The sequence below is a fragment of the Agelaius phoeniceus genome, chromosome 8 (genome assembly GCF_051311805.1).
Source record: "Agelaius phoeniceus isolate bAgePho1 chromosome 8, bAgePho1.hap1, whole genome shotgun sequence".
Lineage (NCBI taxonomy): Eukaryota > Metazoa > Chordata > Aves > Passeriformes > Icteridae > Agelaius > Agelaius phoeniceus.
Window position 1 is genome coordinate 30,923,816 of NC_135272.1, and position 18,630 is coordinate 30,942,445.

At 40.8% G+C, this 18,630-nt stretch overlaps 1 protein-coding gene across 12 annotated transcripts in view; it reads right to left on the reverse strand.

The window, feature by feature from the left end:
* The window catches only part of LOC129124075 (BEN domain-containing protein 5), an 883,204-nt gene that overhangs the window by 369,149 nt on the left and 495,425 nt on the right, over window positions 1–18,630 (reverse strand). The gene's annotated exons all lie outside the window — the stretch shown is intronic.

The window sequence follows — 18,630 nt, forward strand, 5'->3', positions numbered from 1 at the left end:
TAAAAAGTTTTAACGGCTGAGAATTGGGTGCCACTACAGCCTGCTGAGGAGCTGAGCCATCAAGCAGTTAATGCCTTTTCCCTAGGCACAAAGGCAGGAGCAGGTCTATGATCTCAATTCAGGTGTCACGGCTTCTCATTTCCTTCCCTGGCCACCAGACACCTGTTTCCCTGCTCCTAATAGCCTGTGATGGGAACTGCCTGGTGCCAAAATCACAGGCTCTGGCTCCTGTATGATGAGTTGAAAATAAAGTGATTGCCCTTTATTTTTTTTTAGTTATTTACTGTGTCTAAGCTTTATCTCAAATCCATTGTTGGGTTATTCTTCTCCATTCTGTGTGCTTCCAGCCAACTAATCTTCGTTTTGCTTTTTTTGATGACTTTATGCTGACATGTACAGAGACCTTAAATAAATCATTACGATTATAAATAGCAATGGCTGGATTACAAAGGATTCTGGAACACTTGTGATAGTAAATTAGCAGGCAGGCAAACCTGCAGCTGCCAGCAGCTGATGTAATATTTTAGAGAATTGTTTTCTAGATTGCGTAAGGGAGAATTGTTGTCCTTTGAGCTTCGTTCTCGGTTTCTTTCAGTCTGTCAAACAGTTCAACAATGTGATGCTCACACAAAGTTCACAGAGAAACAGCTTATAAATCCCAAACACCATACACACAGCCTGTCTCAGGCTTTGCAATTTAGAATTTAGGGAAAAAAAAACTCCACAAAGATATCTGTCTATTGCTAACAGCACCCCTGAACAGATAGACATTATATCCACAGAAGCAGCTACCACATCAAGGAACACTTGCACTAATTTTCCCCTTTTTTCCTTCTATCCTTTCTTCATAAACATCAAACTCCAACAGGCTATTGTATTATAATAGTGCATCCTGTAAATTCCTGTAATCAACTGATGGAGCAACATTAATTATGGAGACTTTGTAGAGGCCACATGCATCTTTACATCCCTTTATAAAATGCTGACACATTCCCCATCTAAAAGGGATTACAATCACAGAGGATGATCCTGCAAATGCTTACTATTGAATGTAGCATTTGCTATCATGAGTAAGCCCACTGAAGCTACCAGAAACTCACATGGCCAGACAAAAAGCTCTGATTCACATATATGACTAACAAAGGTGTTCAGGCCACAACATTTTCTGTCTGATTATGCTTTTGCAGATTGAGATTTAGGGGGCTGACGCTTTCAGACTTGAGAATCAGTCTGGGACAGCAGTCTGGCTGGGAGATGACGCAGGCAGGAGGTGCAAGAGCAGGTGGTGGGTGCCCTCAGAAATGTACTGAGAGAAGGAAGACAAAATTTGGGAAGCTGTGTCAGGTATTTATCTTGTAATGATGATGAAGTTGAGATGGGAGGGGTACATGACGTGGAAGGGATACAGGAGATAATAGCAGAGATGTACTAAAGACAAGATTTGGATTAGGTGGGATTTAGCCAGCAGGAACAGAAGGCTCAGCACTAATATTGAAAAGATGGGGAAGCAATAAAAGGATTCAAAGAGCAAGAGGCTTAGTTGTGAGCAGCAGGAGAAGTGATTCTTAGCCAATGCATTGCACTTTGGCAGTAGCTGTTGCTCAAAGGCAGCATGCAGAAGGTGTTGTCCACAGAAAGTCTCATAAAGCTCCCTGAGCAGGGCACGGAGTTGGGTTCCTGATCCTGTGCCGGTCTGGCAGGCGAGGCTCTGGGGTGAGTCATGCAATGAGGCAACCTCACAAACACCGTGTGAGAGCAGCTCCTGGAGCGAGCACCCCGAGATGGAATGCCCTTGAATTGAAAGGAATATGCTGTTCCTTGGCACAACACCTGCCTTTCACTTGTCTCGTTTGGAGAGAGTCATTTTAGTCTTTGGCAGCGATGAGTGGCACATGTTGGAGGTGTTTTGCCTAAGGTGTGCTATTTCATTAGCTGAATGTTGCTTAACAAAGCCTCATCATTTCAGAAGGCACACTGTAATGAATTATTTGCAGGTTATCACTGATGGATACATAAAATCCACTGAAAGCATCAGCTGTCACTCAGCAATAGCATGGCCTGAATATTTATTACCTTTTATTTGCTTTATGCCTATTCTATATCATGGACAGGTAAGAATTTTAAGACATGTTAAAAATCATTTCTGCTGATAAACATCCACAGTGTTAAAATCAATCTCTTTTTGTCCCCACCCAAAACAAAGCAATTCTCTCTCTTCCTATGCCCTGTATTAGTGAAGGCCTGAGTTCAGGGAGAGTTCTTGCTACAGTGCCTGGTGTTGACCAACTCATATTCTCCCACAAATGCCCCTTAAAAATCACCATTAGCATGCAACGATCCAGGGACAGAATAAAGTAAGAAAGCAAGATTAGTGTAACAATGATTAGCTTTAGTGTAGAGCATTATAAGGTCAAATTTCTGGTTGCTGGTCTGGGTGACTATTTTTGCAGCACAGTGTAACTGAGAAAGGGGCTGCTGACTATTCTCAGGTTTGTGTTAAGGCTCTTGGTATGCCCAGTGGGAATGAGAGCTTTCCCAACACTGTGACACCACACAGGGCTGGCTTTACCTTAGTTTTTCATAATAAATTCCAGCCTGTTGAATATTAAATATATGCCTTCAATCACAGACTATGTAAATATTGGCAACATTATTCTGAAAATCTTACACTTCCCAAAGTGATTTTTTTAAAGGCTATTAGTACTTGAGAGGTGGAGGTCTTTGGGACTACACAGTCTATGTACAGCAACTTTGGGATGACATGCCAAACAGAAGTATGTCTGGCAAAGATGTAAAAACAACAAGGAGCAGAATATTTTTAAATTACTTCAAAATACAGCTTGAAGCCACAAACACAAAAGAAGGAACGAACACTTGTCTTCTATTTTGCTTTTTAAAGAATAAACCAAATGAGAAAGGGATTGAGATCTGAGGGTAGTTCAGAACAATTGTAACACTGCAGCTAAAGGGTTATTACTCTTCACTTTGCAGAACATGAACTTCCATAAACATGGGATGACAGGTACAAACCCAGGACTGGCAATAGGTCAGAACACAATGAGGCTACAATGGGGAGTGCTCACAGCAAGTCTGGATCAGGAAATATAAAGCCCTCCTGCAGAGACAGGGCAGGTGGAATAGCTGCACTTTTCTTGATAAAAAACATCATCTGATTCATATTTCTATCATCAGATTGTTTTCTTGTTTTGTTTGTAATTTGCATGAAATATCCTGAGTTGAGCCTGGGTTTCATTGAGGTAAATAGACTAATTTTTTAAATGACCTTCACCTGCTGCTTATATACTGGTCTCTTAGGTCCAAAAGGGATTTGAGGATAAAGGAAAATATAAACCCAAATCAAATCAGGACAACAAGCCTAACTGGACTAAAATAAATAAGCCTATCTATACTGTCCTCAATTATTGACAACTCTTTGGATTATTACTTCTGAATTGAAGCTGACATGCCCCTATGTGATGCACTAAAGCAGTTTAAAGCTTTAACAGATACAAAAATTTAAGGACTCAATTTCTTTCTTAACATAAAACTAGAGTGTTTTGATTTGTTGGAACTTGGGCAATTAGTAATGATACATTTGCTGACAGGTCTTGAGCAGGAACAATCACAAACACTGTGACTCGGTACAAGATTTATTTGTCAGAGTGCACGCTTTTTAAATCTGAGTAAAAATGGATTTTGTAAACTGATTGAGATTAATTAAAGGTATAACTCAGGGAAGGAAAAAAAATGACTCACTGCACATTTATTTTCAGATCATTTTTCACTGGAAAGTTTGCAGGTCTAACGAGCAGAAGCTCCTGACATAGTGTGCAAATGGTTCTGCTTTCACATCACAGGAGAGGGATTTTTTTCTCATTTTTCTTTCCTTGGCTTGTCTGAAAGCCAGGTGTCCAGTCTGTGAGGTTCCTGCCAAGGCACCAGGGAAAAATGTATATTTCTGAGTAGAAGCTGACCTTACTTACTTCAGGAAAGAGAATGATTCTGGAAGGTCTGGGAAAATACTCTCTGTATGAAATTTCTCAACAGTCAGGAGGCAAATACAGAAGAGCTTAAAATATAGATTTGCTCATGTATTTTTTTAATGCTTGAGTCTATAAACACCAAAGAAGAAAAAGAAAGTGATGTAAATTATAAAGCCTTCAGCAAGTGGTTGCAGGCTGCCGTGTCCCAGTGTAAGCCTATGGCTTTAGCCACTTCCCCAAAAGGTTTTTGTACAACTGCAGCTTTTATTGTAATTTAAAACAAAACAAAAAACTGGACCCCAATAGATATGTATTTCAGGTTATCCAGCTGCTGTAAATTGATACCCCAGGAAGGGGCTGAAGTGACACCCATGCAGTTCTGTCCCATGTCACTGTTGCAGTACAGCCTGGTGCAGCTGGTGAGCAGAGCCCAACCCTTGAATCCTTTACCCAAAGCCCTGCTTTTTCCCTGAAGAAGCTGGGGAACAGCTCTCCTACAGCACACACCTTTCACACAGGTGGCCAGGACCCCTCAGCCCCAGAAGCAATAGTGCCATAATACCTGATAGCAGCAGCAACCTGATTTTTTTTCTTGCAAGCAAGAGCAGACATTCCACCCCCTTCCTGGAAGGAACATTTTCTGTGGGAAGTTCAGCGAGGTAACTTGGGGGGTGAAAGGCAGGGACATGGTCCCTGGGAGAGACGCAGTGGGAAGTGAGTACCAGACAAAACATGACTGGTTCTCTTATTATCCAGTGTGAAACCCAGCAGAGATTTCAGGGTTTAACATGATACTGTGAAACATCAAAATTATCAGTTGTGCCCAGACCTAAGGACAAAACATTATTTGTCAAAATATTGGGCAAAACTTCAATGTAAGAATGGTCATCGAGAAACAAAAGGACATCTTTTTAAATGTGATGTTACTCCAGAAGTTCCTTCAGGTATTTTTAATGTGCTTCAAAGAGCTTGTTAACAGAAAGACTTCTCAAAGTCTGCACCATTTCCATCCATGCCACTGCCCCTGCTCAAAGGAGCAAGTCCTCAAAGCAACACATTTGAACAACAGAAATTAATGGAAAGTGAAAAGAAAGTTCAGTAGCCAGAGTTGCTGCCCTTGCTTGGTTATTCTGGTACTGCTCTCTGGGGAACACTCTGCTCCCAGCCAGCATCTGCAGAGAGGGACTCTTGCCACCTTCCAGCTAGGCCAGAAAGGATAATCTATCTGAGTGCCTGTGAAAATCACATAATCCTTTTCCATCAGGATTAATATCCAATGTCACACCAGTCTGATACATACAGGATGAAGTCTGACACTTCTTGTTATAAAGGTCACGCAAGGAAACAATCTCTGCCGTCCCCAAAGCAGAACCCATAAGTGACAAATTTCAATTCCCCCTCTGTGTGTGTTAAAGAGGCAATCTTCATCATCACTATTTTTATTTATTCCTGGGAACAATTTCCACCTGGTGAGCCTGGAGCCTGCATCTGGGTAGTTTTATTCCAGCTGCAGCAGTAGTTTAATCGGAGTGAAGCTAACGGCAGCATCCTTCCTTCCCTGTGCAGTTCAGCTGCTGCCTGTCCCCCTGCAGAGATACCTGTTGTGATTCTTGCAGGAGAAAAATGACCCATTTTCAGGTACACACAAAGAAGCATTACAAAATAAACCAAACTGCTGCCTGCACTTCATCACAAGTTACAGCAACCTCATCACCTGCAGAAAATGTGTTATTACATATATGAGACAGATCATAACTGGAAGTTGGAGGCTCAATAGTCATAAATTCAGGCACAAGCAGTAAGGAAATGTATTTTTCCTCATTCATTTTTAGCCAACAGTATGTGAACAGCAGTTTGAAAAGCTGGTGAAGCAAGGAGGCTTGGAACAACTACAGCACATTCAATCGACATAAGGACGGGACCAGGTCTTGTTATGTATTCATCTTATTCCACCTTGTTAAAATCTAATCCAGCTTGCACCATCTTCAAGACCTGGAGCAGGCCCAGAAGAGCAAATCAAGCTTTCCTCGATGGCATAGAGCAGGCAGGTCCTGCCTTCTGGGATTATTAAAAGATCCCATTTTACATCTTAACCCTGCAGGCAGAAACAAGTCTGCAAGTCACCTTACATGAAGAAATGAAGGAAGGTGTTACATCATTAAAAGCCAGGCTAGTGTTTCTAAGTGGAGCCACACACATTAACTAATTGAATCACTATCTGCTTATCTTGGGGAGACAAGCTGCTGTTACTCCAGATTAAAATGCAAATGTTCACCATCTTTCAGATAGTAATGTGAATTTGAAGTTGGGGACTAGCCTTTCTGTAAGCTTTGACTGCTCTCTCTGCTCTCCAGGCCTGCAAACAGCCAGTGTTATTCTGATTGCTCACACTGCTGAACCCTGGATGTCTATCCATACTGGTGTTTTGCCAACTTTTGCCATCTTCAGCCTCAATGTTTTGTAATTTTTCATAACAGTTCAATACTTCATAAACAATGTGCCTTAGGAAATAATAGGTATACATACATCTTACTGATAGTATAGGCATCAGCTTACTAACAGTCTTTCACAGAGACCAAACAACTCATAATAAATTACAGAATTAGGAAATAAGTTATCCAGACTGAGTGTCCTGTTCCTCCCCCTTCATCATTTTCAGGGATTCTTTCACTGGTATTGACTTGAAAATACCACAAAAAAAAATATTATAGGACAGGATTAAAATTCAGAATGAGCATGACAACTTGAAGAAAGAGCCTGATGAAAAAATGGTGAGAGATCAATAAGGACAAGGTTATACATAAGGAATACCTAACTGAACAAATACAAGCTAGAAGACAACCTGAGAGAGAGATTTTGCAAGAAACTATGACATATATTAAATCAGAAACACAACCCAAGTCAACAGCATCAGACTTTACAAATGAGGCAAATATGAAATACAGGATTTGATCTGCCTGCTCTGTTCAGCTGTTATACAGCCTGAGCTGGAGCAGTGGAGAAATTGTTGTGCAGGGAGCCCTGGGCAGAGCAAGGACTTGTACAGAGGTGACACAGGGGAAATGGCTGGAAGGAGTGAGGTTGTTTGGTCTTCAAAAAAGCAAACTTGAGGTATTTGAAAGTCTGTTGTGGAAAAGGAAAGGAATGATTTATTCTGTATTGTGGAAGGGGTAGAAGCAATGGACTTTTTAGTTCAGCAGGGTCAGTTTAGTTCAGACATCAGCAGACTGCTCTGAGCTGAGACTGCAGGATGGGGATGGGGAGTCTCTGTCCCTCGAGGTGACAGAAACATCCCCCTGGCATGGTGTGTGTTTCCTTGGCTTGGGTTGGGCCAGATGACTCTCCAGGAATCTCCTGGGACAACTGTCCAACACTTTGTGACACCATCTCTGCTTAGGATGACATCAGGGTGCTAACCCAAAGGAAACAGCTCTTGCAAAATTCCAGAATTACACTGTGTACTCCTGAGCCCAGACACCTGGCATTTCAGGGGAGACCAAAAGTATGGCAGAGAGATGTTTGCTCCTGCTCTTTGCCTGCAGCAAACCCAACTGCACGGCAGTGCCACGTGCACATCCTGCAGCAGGGGAGGGTGTTGGCACACAACCATGGGGCAGAGGGGTTCAACAGGCTCCTCTGGACTCTGCAGGCAGGGCAGCTAAAGACTACTCAGCAATGTGGTCACACCAGTCACAGCCTGGAAATGCATCCCAGGCTTGCTCCCGTGGGAAATGCAGGGGTATCTCATGAAGGAGAGGCTGCTTCAGCAGGAGCAAACAGGAGGAATATAACCATGTGGACTGAAACAATAAATTGCTGTCGCATCTGTCCACTATTCCTTTTATTTAGTCAACAGCTATCCAACTCATTTTATTTGCTGTGAAGGAGGAAGAGAAAAGCTGGCAAAACCAAGATGAACTCTGAAGGGGAAAAAAAATAACCTTTTAAATGGTTTTTTGGTTTGTTTTTTTTTTGTGACCCATATTTTTAAGCATTTATTCACATTGACTTTTTAAGGGAGAGAAATACACATAATTTGCACTTTGGGATAAGTTGAAGGTGTCCATGCAATTTCATGGATGGCAGAATACCAATTTTGCTTAAATGATAGAGTCCCACCACATGTCTCCTATTTAAATGACCTGAAAATAAGAGATATGAAGGCATAAGCAAGAACAGAAAATGAACCTAAATATATAAAACTAGTGCATTGTGTGATATTTCTTGGTGTGTATTTCACTGTGAATACCAAGCCCACTCTTGGACATTGTTATCCCTGGCATTAGCCCTCTTTGGAGTGGTCATCCTCATGATGAGCTCTGCTGGGTGTGTACAAAACAGCCAAACACTTAGGGAAAACTCCCAACTCACTAACAAAGCCAGGAGATGGAATTTTTGTTCATAAAACCCATACTGTGTTGGAAGAGCAATATAGCCCTTCTGTGGGACCCATGGTACAATAAAAGCAGCAAAAGCTGGATGCCATCCAGGATTCCCATAGCATTTGAAGCATTGGCATTGCAAGAATTTTATTTCCAAGTTGCAACAAACAAATGAGAAAAATAAAAATTAAAGAAGTTAAAAGACAATAATACCAGATTTTTTTTCAAAATCTGAAATATATAGGTGTTATATCATAAAAAAAATATTTCAAACTTAGCATCATTCCACCTTTTCTCTCAACTTCATCCAGTCAGCTTTGGTTTATGAACTTTAACTCCTCTTCCCATATTTATTTGCTTTGTTTTTTAATACAGTTTCCTGAGATCCTGCTGTGTCCTCTCTCACTTTTCCTGTTTCTCAGAGGAACAGATGGTAGAAAGTTTAAATACATTTTTCTCTCTGTCTTTCCCAGTAACTACTCTGAAATCAGCTGTCCATCTGAAATGCCACAAGGCCTTCAACATCAATGTTCTTTGCCTCGAGTTTACCCAGGTATCGTCATCTTGGAGCTTTTGGTCTCACACTTCCATGAAAACAAAGAACCTTTCCTGGTTTTTAGGTAACACCTGACTTCTGAATGCAGTTCCTAGCCACCCAAATCAAGCTGGGGTGTTTGACTCCCAGCACAGCACCCAACCTGCTCCTCTAATCCAGGAGCTCGCTGTCTTCTCGTTCTCCCCAGGCACATCTGTCCCTCAGATCCTTGCCAGCCCTTAATCTGAGCATAACTCTACCCACACATCCTTCATGCAAATAACTTCTTAAAAATGCTTTTCCAAGAAAGCACATCAGTGTAAGTCCAGAGAAATAAATGATGGAGGCAAACGTGTTTTGAAAATTCAGGGTGAGTGAAGTGTAACCTCCTCTGCTTGGAAATTTAATCACCATGAAATTCTCTGGCATTGTGTATCTTTATTTATTATTCCCATGTAGGATCTATTCCTGTTTCCCCTCACCTCAGTGGCATCTAGGTGGGTTATGAGATGTTAACTTCCACTGAGAAGAAAGCAAATGTTCATTTACACAACCCAAGTGGCAGAGCACCTGCATTATCCATAACACTGTCAGTAGGTGACTTGTTCCACCCGTGCAGGGGGTCATTCTGTTGTGTGCCAGTTGGAATCCCCCTTTCAGATTGGATCATTTCATACACAGCACCTTTCTGAATGCCCAGGGGGCCAAACCTGTGTGAGCTCTGACTCAGGGATAGGTAAGACATGAAAGAAGGTGCCCCAGTCCCCAGCCAGGAGGCTGCAGTCAGCAGCTCTCAGAAATGAATCAGTGGCTCATTTTTTCCTGCACATTCTTTATGCACTGTATAAGTGTTTAATAAAAGCTTTACAGTAGTGCTTTTATTTTGCCTAATTATTTTTAATTTTCCTACGCTTTAATTAGCTGCATTTAATTCACCCAAAATAAAGTATTAGGTTTGTGCTTTCCTCTGGGCCAAGTCATCGTACTTCCAGGAATCATTAAAGTACACATGGGCCCAGCAGTGTAAGCTTACTTGTAATATTAAAAGGACTATTTAACAAGAGCAGTAACTGTTGATTTCCTTCCCAGATTTGTCACAGTTCAAATGCTGAAAGAAAGTAAATAGTATATTTCATTACACACATTATTCTGACATTTGTTCAAATAATATGCTTTGTTTTGTATGACCTTAAGAAAAACAAGTGCCTTACTTCAGAGCAGGATATGTCCCTTCGACTTGTAAAGAGCAGCACATTTCAACATGGTTCAGTACCAAGACATCCTTGTGCAATTCCACTGTAATTAATTCCGAGTTTGGGGGGCTTTTTGGGGCTTCTCAGTTTATTTTAACTATGTTGTCTCTGTGAGCTAAGAAGTTGTTGCTCTGGTCATATTGGAAGGGAGAGTGTGTTAATCAGTGAACAGCAGTGTTTTCAAGTGTTCATTCCACATAGTGAAATGAAGGATGCATTTGGTAAAGGTGCCCTAACAACAGCACCCAGCATTTCTGCAGCACTGAAACACCCACTCATTCCTGGGATGGGGAGAACTGTAAAATCTAGAGGATTTATACAAGTATAGATCTGCAATTCAGAGCAAATAGGACAATAGAAACATCCTGTTAGGCAGCGCACAATGAAGGCAGAAGAAATTTCATATGCACATTCTCTAATTGCTCTGAGAGGGGAGGAAAATAATAACCTAACATTGAATAGTTACATTATAACTGAGCAATCATTTCTTTTCCTGAATTTCCTGTTGGAAAAGGTAGTGTCCCTTGGCTTGGCTGCTGTTGCAGGTGAGCTGTGGTCCTTGCACAGAGCCCTGCAGCAGCACTGCCTGTGCCCAGTTTGACAGGAACCAGAGGGAGCAGCCCAGAGCCCGGGCTCAGTCACTCTGGAGCCCTGCAAACCCACCCAACAGGAACATCCATCACGTTATAAATATCCCATTGCCATCCTCTAGCAGATGGAGCACAGCACTTGCCTCGCTAATCAGCAGAATATAATTCACCTAAACTCTCAAACCGAATTCATTCTCGCAAGGGGAAATCACTCAAATTCACCTGCTGCTTTTCTGAAGGAGTGCAAACCGCAGAGGGGAGCGTGTGCCTTTGCTGACAAAAGCTCAAAGAAAAATACTGAAAATTAGGGAAACGCAATAAACAGAAAACCCCATATGTTGGGGGAAAAAAGAAAAGAAAAAGAAGAATAAGCTGATGTGCTTACTGACTTCCCAAAATACAAACTTCATTTACTTCAAGAATTGAGGTATTTTCTATCTTTTACCTTAAAAAGAGTAGAGAAGGTATTGTGAGGCAGATTTTTTTGAGCTATTTAAACATAAAGCTTCTAAAAAATTATAGGTTTACCATTCTGAGTTCCATTTGCATTTTCTGGCTGTTCACATACCCTTACAATATGCAGTGACTAGAGGTGGGGACCAAGAAAGGAAAGTGGGGAAAGGGAAATGGAAATAAATTCTAAAAAAATCCAACACATTGATATTGTTGATCTGGAAATGAAAGGCAAACCCAGAAAGGCCCAAACTCTGAAAACAGACTGCTAACCACAAGAAAATAAAGTTTTCATGTGGAAGCTTCTTTCCCATTTCAATCCAGTTTTCAGCTTTTTAATGCTACCAGTTCGTTCCATGGGGTACCATTGTTCTCTCTTCCCTGGGTTCTCATATTTCTGTACCAGGCAACAACAACAGGCAACTCTCAGATGTTCAGGAGAGTAACTGAGCCCCTCAGTTCTTCTGCCTGTGATCAGTGGCTGGTATTTTAAAATCTCCTGACTCAGGCTTCAGGACCCTTGTGCAGAGGGAAGTCAGCCACAATTAAACCAGAAGTTTCTATCCTGCCTTACACAAAACGAGACAGATCAGGAAGGCAGCTCCCTGTGGGTATTGCTCAGCATCATCTGATCACCCCCCATCTGCTGAGACAAATGAATTTCTAGTAAAAATCATGAACTGTAGGAACATCAAAAATCCCTGCAAGTAGAACATTCCTAGAAGTGCAGAAATTGCTTTTGACCTTGAAAGAGAACTCTTGAGAGCAAAATTTTATGAAATTCAGAAGTCAGGAAAGAGCCTGATTTTGAGGAATCCATACATCTGAGTAACTGGCAACTTTACAAAATCAGCATTGTAATTTGTGTGCCCACAGGAAGGGCTGGGTGGGTGGCAGCCTGCAGTGTGTGATCCTTGGGAAGAGGGGGAAATTCCACCTGGAGCTGTGCTCAAGGCCAATTTACAGCCCTGTGTAAAGGACATATTTTATTTAACTGAAAATATGGTATGAAAAGCATTACCTTGCCTCATCCAAGGAACTTCTGTGCAATGATTTGTCTGCTTCTCCTGCAGTTTTTAAATTAAAATGCTATTCTGCATATTGGCTTATTATCTTACCAGGACTGAGAAATTAAAATGACACATAGGTCTTGTGTATGTGCCTGTAAACTCTTTCCTGAATTTAAACCTTTTTGTAAAACTAATATGAAATTTGCCTGTTTCACAACAATTCATGTAACAATGGAGTTCTGTTATCCTGTTTATCTATTCTCGATACAAATAAAAAAAAAAAAACCAACCAAAAACAACCTGATGCTTCAAAAGAGCCAATTATTCACAGACAGACAACCAGGCAAATTTGAACTGTGGGAAACCTTTAAACTTTTGAAATGAGAGCAAGCTGAATCCTCCTTTAGGCAGGCTGCAGCTTTCAGCCTCCCTTGAAACACTGATGGGATAAACTGCCACCAGACTGGAAATGGCTCAGAAAGAGCTGGAAAGTGAGATGCCAAGAGAAAAAAGGGATTGCACAAGGTGGGAAAGAAAGGTCATGCTAGTGTTGGGGAAAGACCAGGAGAAATTTTTGAGAATGTTTCTCTTTGCACATGAGCCATAATGAGCTGGGTGTAAAACTAAAGGGCCAAATTATGTATTATGAAAGAGTTCTAAATGACGGAACATATGCGTTAACATATTTCAAGTGATATGTTTTAAAAACATTATCAAGCTTTTATGCACATGTTGCATCGTTCAGCTCCTAAATTCTGCTGCGAGATCTGTGGGAGGAGATAGCCTGCTTGCTTTGATTCCCAGCCTTCACTTTGTGTGCTGCCTGAACACACTCCCAAATGTGCTTGGAGAACAAAATTAACCCCTGATGTGCAACCACACAGCCCAGTCGTGTGGGAGCTGCTTGTTCAGTGAAACAAAGATCTCCATGCATATTGCTTCATCACCAGGTGACTCAGAAATACCTGCACTGCACTCAGGGAGACCCAAGGATGGCTGCACAGGTGCCCTTTTTTTGCCTCAGCTCTAGGGCTATATTAAGAAATAACATATGTGCAGGGTAATGTTTTAAGGTGTTTTATATTTATTTTCAATCTCTTTATATAAAGAGGAAATGCCCCAGACATCTGAAAGCTCAAAGGGCAGTGAATGTTAACCCAGTCCTGATGTGCAGCTCCTTTTGTGCTCTGTCTCACTGCATAAGGGTGGGAGCACTACCCTACAAAAACACTGCTCAAGCCAATCCTAAAACACCCTGACACACACAACTGGGATTCATATTGAGCATTTCAGCATCAATTATGGAGATCAAGGGGTTTGTTTGATGAAACAGCTTCAGGGGTCTGACAGGTATTTACTGTAAAAGTCAAATAAAAGACATCTGAGAGATGCAAGAGCCCAAACCCGCAGTGACAGTGGGGCAGGACACAGGAACAGGCCACAAAACTTTACAGTGATTTGAAAGCCCAAAAATGGTCATTAGGGATTTTAGGATAGAAAAAACTGTGCAAGAAAGCCATGAATGCCAGCCTTGCTTTGTCTTTAAATGGGTATTCAAAATATAAAGTCGAATTTGCTTAGGAAAGCTGCAGAACTTGAAGATTATGTGTAGTGAATAGGTTCAAAGAGAGAAGTTGTGGTTACAGCAACAGGCAGTGGGCATTTCATGTTAGCAGTTGCTGCAACACCACGAGATTATCAGTGCTGGCAAAGAGTGATCTGACAACTGAAAATGGGAAGAGAAGTGGCAGCAAGGTTAAGGCATGGTCAATACTATGGAGAAAAGGGCTCTGGCTCCTGTCTCAGTAATTTCTTTGCTAGCACTGGTGGAAGTAGAATAGGGATCTTATCTGTCATCTTCATTTTCCTAAGATTTTGTTTCTTTTTTGAGTAGGAAATTTAAGCTGGTGCGTGGGTGAAAGCAAGGACTCATGAAAATAAACATGAAACAAACTGAACACCCCACATATCTGTGGTTTGATCCTGTGCAGCACACGCTGCTAGAGCCTGCAAGGAGAAGTGACAATGCCCAGCCCTGCTCTCCCATCCCTCTCCCTGAGCAGTGCCATTTGGAATTGCCAGGGACAGGATTTCTCCTTGGCACAGGAATAACTTCCCTGCTCTGTGCAGCTCCATTTTCACCACAATCCCTAGGAGGTCCAGAAAACCTTTCCCACTGGGCTGCCAATAAGAGGCAGAGATTATTAAACACACACAGAGACTCTTTCAAGGGAAATTTTAGCAGCTCAAGACCATGTGGTTCTTCATCAGACACTGTACATCAGCTTTTTAGCTGCAGTGACACCAACAGAGAGCCCACGTCCAGCCTGCTCTCACCAACATCTCCAACATCACTCACTAAATCTGCCCTCATTGCACCACTCCACTGGCTCCCTCCCCAGCAACCACCACCTTAGAAGAGATGATAAACTCTGCTCTTCACCACCAAACTTCAAAAGGGTTTGTCATTCAGGTGGCTGAATAGTTCATAGCAGCTAAAATTCCTCCTGTGACAGCATTACCTGTTAATTGTCTACCCACTGATAGAATCTCTCCTCACGGTTATATATGCCCTCTCTTTAGGAAGCAGCTAGTTCCAGTAAAACATCATTAATATAATTAATATATTTCATTACCTTTGTTCTGCTTCAGTTATTTTTCAATGGAAAAGCTGAAGAATTTCAATAGCTAGGAGAAGAAATAATGTCACCTTGAATACGGAATTTCTTCATTATGATTCCTGAATTTGATTTCCAGCATGGAAGTGGAATGTATTTGTCAGGATAATGGCCAAAAAGGGAAACAATAGGAAGCCTTTGTTATTTTAAATAGTTAAGTTGTTACACAATATGATGGACTTCTTCTGTTGTACCTTAATGGATAGTAAGACAATCAATAAATGGCTGTAACAATTTCATTCTGCTTCACCTGCTGTAATTGAAAAATAACTCAAGCAGAACTTTGGAGTAGTTTGTGATGTATATTTTTTTCTTCTGCCCTGCCCTGTCCTTTTCTTTTTCCTTTTTTTTTTTTTTGATTAAGATAAAGATTACACTTTAGTGATTGGAGTAGGTGTAATTGTTATTATAAACACCTTTCAACAAGCTGTTGTACCCTGAGAACAATCCTGCAAGGCTACAATAGAATGAATGAAATCAAGGGGAAAAAAACATGGATCTGAGTGGCACGAACAAGGATGTCATTGGTAGAGAGAGAAAATAGGAAGGGATGAGGTGCTGCCATTCACTGCCTCAGACTGTTCAATCTGGAGTGGTCACCACTTCCTCTGCTTGTGACAAACCTGAAGGAACTCTAGGAATTCCAGGCAGAGGATTTTTGTGTTATAAATGCATGGGGGAGAAGCTGTTTCAGCTGTATTTTTACCCAGCTGCAGTATTAAGAACACATGTACTGCAATCATGTCCAAAAGAATTGTTTATAAGAACTTATGTGTGAGAATTCCAAATGGTGATGCAGTAATCATGAATAGAAAGACTACAAACTATAGAAATTTGGAATGGAAGCAATGTTCAAAAGCAGATATGGAAACAGTTAAACGGGACTCAGCCCACTATGCATGCTTCAAGTGCACAGGAAATATTAAAAATACTGTAAAAATATTTTTTGCTTTTTAAGAAGTGAAATTAAGAAGCAATCCCATTTTCAGACTAGGAACTCCTAACTCTCCTCCCTAATACAAGAGACATTACAAAATGATCCAAAAGCTGACTTTCCATGGGTTCAATAGGTTGCTAATCATAAAATCTTAGAGTGGAAGGGACCTAAATGAACATCTAGTTCCAACCCCCACAATACTGGTGATAAGAGAAAAGAAATTCCTTTTACTTCCTTAATTACTTTGCAGAGTGATTGGTTTGGGGGGTTTGGGTTTTTGTTGTTTTGGTTTTTTGGTTTTTTTGGGGTTTTTTGGGGTTTTTTTTTTTGTTTGTTTTTAATAAAAATCTCTGCCACTTTATATTTTGTACTATAGAAATCAGGGCTAAAGAAATGTGACCTAAGATGTGATCGTCTTGTGCTCCTCTGGATTTGTTTCACCACCAGCCTGAGAAAGTTCTGCCCTGCACAAATGAGCTTCCTATTACTGCAAAGAGTGAGTTTTGTTGTGTGGAGAGACTGTCACTGTGGACCTGCTACAAAGTAAGGGGCAGCCTGATCAGGGAAGAGTTTGAATTTAAAGTTTCTGGATATGACCTTCCATCTGATGTCTGGAAGCTTTGTTTGGAAGAAACAATAGTGACAGTCGTCATATTTTAGTCTTTCACAGGGCAGCCATCAGTCATGTAAAGTCTTCAAAGATAGAATGATTTGCTGCATTGTGACCTAAATGCTGCTAATGAGCAAGTCTGATCTGAAGTAGCCAGTGAAGAGACTTTGGTGATATCATAATGGACAGTAAGACTAAAAAATTAACAAATTGTCAGCTGTTAATTGACACAGTTAACTCCTATAGTCAACTTAAAGATTTGAATTCCAAAGAAAACACAAATGTTTTCTGTCCTATTTGTCAAGCATCAAAGCTGATTGTTTATACGTTTTCCCCTCCTATTTAAAGAATACTTGGGGGAAAATAATCCACTTAAAAAAAACCCTTCCAACTGAAACTCTTCTCTTTGGGCACTTCAGTCCACAGCAGTCTCATTTTCTGGGTTCCCTTACTGCTCACTTCTCTCTAATTAGAGCCAAGAGAATAGATCACAGCAAGTAACTTACTCAACAAATTTAGCTTCTTTTCTGCTCTCCAAATGTCTGCAAGCAGATTGCAATTTCCTCAAAACTGTTCATTATTCAAATTTACTGTATATATTTTTTCTCCCTCTGAGTATTTCTCTATGGATTGATCAAGAACAGTTTGCTTTAAGTATTCTGTATTCAAAATCCCAGCTGCCTTCAGTAGTTGTGATTAAATATAGAAGTCATGTGATATCATCCCTGCTTCTCAAATGCAAAAGCATAACTCTTTTTTAGACCCCAATTTGGCAAAGAATTTAAGCATGTGCCTAGAATTAAGCCTAAACGTTCTGCACCACAGAGATGAGACTATTTACCTCATTAAAGTTTAACATGCTTTAAACACTTTCTTGGATCCAGGCCAAATAATATCTCCTCTCCTCCCCCTGCTCCCCCCCGCCCAGCAACACAAGGAATTTTACTCATTTACTTGGATTATTTGTTCCCCTAGCTCCAATCTTTTACAAAACATTTAATATATAGGACACTGCTAAGTCCATGATTTGCCTTCTCTTTCTCTCTCCTGGCCACAGAAATGCTAGTTCCAATGATCTTCCCAGTCTGGGAATTACTTTAACTAAATTCCATTCTTAGTTTTATGACAAGGCTAAGAACACTTAATATTTAACGTTATTATGCACAAATGCACAGTCCATATAGGAAATCCACCTGATGTTTCCAGGCAAATTCAGATGGAGCCATCACAGGGCCCTACTGCTTAAATCCCACTGGAGCAACCATTTGAAAATTCAGATGGAAATTATTTCTGTAGTGATGGTCTCCAAGAGGTAACAGGAGAGTCTGCTTGATAAAGTTTAACATTTCATGTTGCAGGAGTTCACACATTTTGTCCTGTACCTCTGCATCAGAGATCAGTGTGTTCCTGGTGGCCTGAGGTGTGATGCAAGTAAGACTTATGTAGAAGAAGGTAACAAACGAAACAAAAACCCCAACAAAACCCCCACCTTCCACAAAGAGAATTAACAACTGTGAAGACAATGTGTTTATTATTATCTTGGCTTGTTAATGAGGAGTTTTAAGAGTGATTTACCCAAGCTGCTCATCAGCAGTCTCAGGACTGTGCCGTGGCAAACTTCCTAAAGGTTTCTTCTGAAATTCTTCAGCAGTTTTTACTAAAAGGCTGCAGGAACATTATGTCAAGACTATATCCAGATTAGGATGCATCAAAACAGCCCCCAATGCCCAACACTTTGTAAATTTATTTTTAAATAGTGTATATATTCTCTGAGAGGTTTTGTAATGCCTAATGAACCTATGCTCTGTGTGACAGATGGAAAGATTCTTCCTGATTTCATGCTGATTTTATTTATTTATTTTGAAACAAGACCACATCCTGGCCAGTGCATACCTTGCCAAAATAGCACTTGATTCTCTTTGACTCAAGTTATATGCACAAGGGAAAATCTGAGGGTTTATGCTGGATATTATATGGGAAAGAGCTGACTGTGTGTTTTGAAAAGGGCTGTATAGTTCATAGCAGGCAATTTCCCTCAAAAGTGCAAGATTCCACAAAGTAGAAGACATGAAGCAAAGTGCAAAAATATCTCTGATTTTTTCTCATGCCTCCTGCTGCAACTGACTCATGCCTGTCGTTCAACAAATCTCACATCTGGTCTTTCAGGTGCTGTCACTGAGCAGGACAAGCAGTGGCTGC